We start from the raw sequence: 4,688 nt of genomic DNA on the forward strand, positions 1-4,688 counted from the left end.
TTAAAAATTAAAAAATTATTTTTATGATATGCTACACTATGTTTGCGATATGTTACAATACGGCATATAGGTCGGCCCGACCGATACTCGTTATGCTACACCTTTTACAACATTGGACTAAATAGAGGATGTCCATACTCGAGTGTCCCTGTTGTGAATCAATAGCACATCCATTTCCTTGAAAGCATGAAGCCATTGAACAGGGTTCGTGAAGACCTTCTGTCAAACAGAACTCATTATATAGCTCTTCAGTTGAACGGTACAAGCAATGGAATAAAGGACAAAAAACACAACTAAGTTTCATAACCTAGTACCTACCAATTTTAGAGAGAGAATTCTTGGTACTACAATGGACAAGTGTGAGATGGAAATTTTGCTTCATAGTTGCTAACACCCCTCCAACCATTTTTAAACACCGTCTAGAAAGAAATCGAAGTGGATCAATAGAGTTAAATTGTAAAAGATCGCTACAACAACCAAGCTGCCATATAAACATTAAAAGGAAAACTTAGGACTGTTAGTACTGATTCCAACTGTCAAGCCTCTACATAATCTAAAAAACTCATAAAATAGACATTAGGTAAATACTGTGTACAAAAATCATGAAATCCAATAGCACTTGACACTCTAAGTTCATATGGTGCATGTATTGTTGGCATACAAAGGTCAAGATATGAAAAAATGGGAAGCTCTAGAATCAAATAAAACATGTGCCAAGAATGAATGTATAAGTAGGGTACCTTTAAGAAGATCTGGACTTTGAAGATTCTTGATTATTGTGGCATAGACCCTTCCTTGTACTTTCCTATTTGAAGGTCAATTTGCAGGTTATAATGGTTGAGTAGGTCTAGCCGTCTAGGTTGAGGGGGATGGCGGTGTGGATTTTGTTTCATAGGACATTCTTTGATAAAATGTCCTTGCTCATCATAATTTAAACATGCACCTGTAAGCATAGAATATAGTCTTCCAAGGTGTAGTCAGTGGCAAAGATGACAATCTTTTGTATTAGGCCTGTTTGGAAAAAAAGGTCTACGAGATTTAAGTCACTTTCTCGATTGCTTGTGTCAGATCTATTGGGTGAAGAAGACTATGCTTCAGGGATTGGGACAAACAACCAATTCAAGAGTGAGGCAGTCATTCGTGGGAATAAAAAGAAGGCAGAGGCAAGGGTCGACTTACATTAGTGCCAACACACGACAGCAAGGTTGATGGAAATGGGTATGCCAATTTTTCACTGGAGTTGGCCCTCATGAGGGCGACCATACCCGATGAAGACATCCTCCTGCTCCTATCCCAATCAGCAGGAGTGGGCGTCTACTTTTCCTGGTGGTCGAAGGTGGAGAGAGGTGCCAGCCATGATGGTTGAGATCTTTGACCCAGACATTCTCCGCAACATTTTCCCCAATATCGAGTCGAAGACCCCCCAGAACGTGACCCTTAGAATGGGCGTAATAAGGCACAAAAGACGAGTGTGGCAACCTCTGTGGGATCAGGTTATGGCCATTCTCACCAGCCATAGAGAAGGAACCCTCTGTTGCCATGATGAAGACGATCGTCGCCCTCCGGACAAAGAGCCTACCTGCGATTTGTACTAAGCAATATCTGATTACAAAAGCCAAGGTTGAGAGTGCTTTCAATCGCCAGGAAGCCTCAACCTAAGAAGCAAAACGTCTACCACAGGCAGCCACCTGCAGTGATCTCCAATCTGTTTGAGGTTTGTTTGTCTGCCTACCCCTTACCACTTTTGCCTACCTCAGGTGGAACTCCACCAAGGCCATGAGTTGGCAGAGGTCTAGTCAATCTACCAACTGGGGGAGGGTAGCTATTCTAGTTCTTGTCCATGCCTTCCCCATGATCGATAGTGGTTCTACCAGCGATTCCATTGAGGAAACCATAGTGAAGAACGACATTGAAGCAACCCTAATCCGGAAGTCTGATTTCCCTCTTGATATACTAGGCTGCCTGCTGACAAAAATGACGATGAACTCGCCTTCGACTAAACTGGACTTCTCGGAGTAGAAGTTGGGAAGGTTTTTCAGAGTGCATTTCCGTATTGACGAAAATGGCAATGTTCATTATGGAGCCGGCCAGACTAAGGAGCAGTGGAGGAGGAATGCATCAGCGTCAAAGCTGCATGGGAGCCACACGACATCAGTAGCAAAGGACACATCGACATCTCAACCAGGCATAACGCGGAGGTGCTAAAGAATCTCCACTGGAAGACACTACAGGGAGAGGAGAGGAGGCAAATTTGGGGTCCTGTTCCGCACTTCCAGTTCCATTGCATCAGAGGTTTGGTGCGAGAGGTTGCTGTTTCGAACGTTCCATTCTATTCTTGTAAACAAGTTGTCACCATCTTGAGGAAAAGTTGCAGCGCCACCGGGCTGGACGAACCTATAAACCTCAAAGGCGTTGAGGATGGGGCCATAGTCTGAACCTTGACTGGCCTCCACCGTCAAAGAGTACTGGGCAAGGCTTAAAGGCCTACCCCTAAATCCATGGTCAGGAACGACCAATCTCGACTCTTAAACCACAGAAGAAAAGGGGGAGACGAAGAGAAACCCCTCCCGCTACTCCAAAATGCTTACGCTTACGAGGAAGATGAGAAGAGGCAGCGGCGGAGGACGAAGATGAGAAGAGGAAGATGGGAGGAGCCCGACGCGAAGAGCTGGAAACATTTTTCCACCTCTCCCGGTGGGAACATTTTTTTGGGAAATCTTGTGGATTCCAGCCTCAACGGTCTCAAAAAAAAATTCCGCCTTTGATAAACTCTAAAAATTTTAACATTGTGAAATTTTTTTTCTGAGCTACAGGAAATTTCCGGCCCATTTGAAACGGAGTTTGACTACAAGGAGTATTCAAGGGTTGATACTGTGGAAGAAAATAGGAACTTTTTGCAGCATTTTTTTTACTATGTTTTACATAAACAAAATGATATCACCTTGCCTACTGGAGGTTCATTTTACAACAGTGATGAGATTCAGCCTCTAGCATCAATGCTACCTTGGGACCTTGGGTAGATACACTTCAAGCGTTCTATTTGTCGATCAAGTATTGTGGTAGATGGCAATCAAGCCACTATGTTTTTGTCTCCATCTGTCACTGTCATACCACTTTGTGTGCCGAAGTACAAAAAGGGCGAGTGCTACATTCATTATCATGATAGGGATGAACCAAGACATGCAGTCCTATAACCTTTTGGCTGATATGTGTCCCCGCTCTTTTAACATGGAGAATCGTATGATATTATTCACTACTATAGAATCAGCCACCAAGATGCTACCCTGCCATCATTTCGAAGTTGTAGGTTGGGTAGGGAAGGCCATTAACATATCCCTTTCTGGATCCAATTATGGCCAATTCAGCGTACGTTTTGTAGGAAAAGAAGGAAGCAGTTATTATTTCTTGCATGAGCAATATGAAATGCAGGCAGACTTTCACTTCATGGGAAGGAGGGGAGAAAATGAGATCGAGGGGACAATTAAAGAGGCAGAGCAGGTGTACAGAGCCCTACAGTTGCAAATGAATGAAGGTGTTGGTGCTTGCTCCCATCTAATAGAAGAACTCCTTCAACATACTTCTGCTGGAACAAGGTGGATCTTGGTCTGTACTTATTCTTGTAGATCAACAGCTAGAGAGTGTTACGAAATGGATGAGGCAGAAGATGAGATCAGTTCTACTACAAAGTTTGAAAATATTTGGCAGCTGTCCATGCTTAGAATTGTTGGAGGGAACATTCTCTCTGAAGAACCCTACAGATATCTCAAGATAAAGGTTATGTACTTGGCAGAAGATTACCACTCCACGAGGTTACAGGTTAGGGCTGGTCAAAGCTGGTGAAAGAGTTGTGCAAGGCCTCGCAACAGATTGGATATTGGAAGAGTTCACAGGCAACCCACATCAGAGGCCTTCCCATCTGTTACTATCTCATCTTCTAAAGATGGACTCATGCTTTGCATTAACCTGAAGTGCAGGCTTCCACCGCAACTATCCAAATATGAAAGAATAAGAAAGCTAGGACATGACACTTCCATTAACCAAGCTGCTGGCCTGTATCCGTGGTTCTCTCTCATGCTTATTTTGTGGGAGCGTCGAAGAGGAAGCAGCTAATTTTCAAGTGTACACTTATACTATCAGGACTGTTATTAAGACAGGTCTTTCAGTTGGTGGTCCACTTTGTCCTGCGGACAGCAAGGAACCTTCTTCATCGGCATTCATTTCCCATGCTCACATCTTGAGGTCAACTTATTTTTCGGAGGGAGTAATGTTAGTGTCCATGTTTTTGGGTCGGTAATCGGGTCTATGGGACTGTGGTTATAAATAAGGGATTTGGGGGTGCAATTAGGGATATCGAATGTAATGCAATCCTTTCTCTGGTGAGGGTTTGCTCTAACTAGGTTAGGGCAGAGCGTGTGAGTGAGTTTGGGGTAGTGTTTACAATTACATTGTAAGAGACGGCAGTTAGCAGGTGGTTGCTAACAGCCATCTACATATCCACATATTCACATGGACATACTTCAGAAGTGTTAGTCAAAAAATTGTTGTTCTAAGAAGACTGCGGAAAACTCACCTGAATGCCTAGCATGGTGGATCTGAATCCACTCTGCAACTAGCTTCCATTTACACATAAAAGTGCTATGAACTAGGCCAATCTGTACTTGTCAAACATGACATACAAGTATATAACC

At 43.3% G+C, this 4,688-nt stretch overlaps 1 long non-coding RNA gene across 1 annotated transcript; it reads left to right on the forward strand.

The window, feature by feature from the left end:
• The first annotated feature begins 1,583 nt into the window (after nucleotides 1–1,583).
• LOC126410044 (uncharacterized) lies at nucleotides 1,584–4,688 on the forward strand. Its single transcript, XR_007573302.1, has 2 exons — nucleotides 1,584–1,714; nucleotides 1,958–4,688. It is a non-coding gene; the product is annotated as an uncharacterized LOC126410044 (long non-coding RNA).

The sequence above is a fragment of the Nymphaea colorata genome, chromosome 4 (assembly GCF_008831285.2).
Source record: "Nymphaea colorata isolate Beijing-Zhang1983 chromosome 4, ASM883128v2, whole genome shotgun sequence".
Taxonomy (NCBI): Eukaryota; Viridiplantae; Streptophyta; class Magnoliopsida; order Nymphaeales; family Nymphaeaceae; genus Nymphaea; species Nymphaea colorata.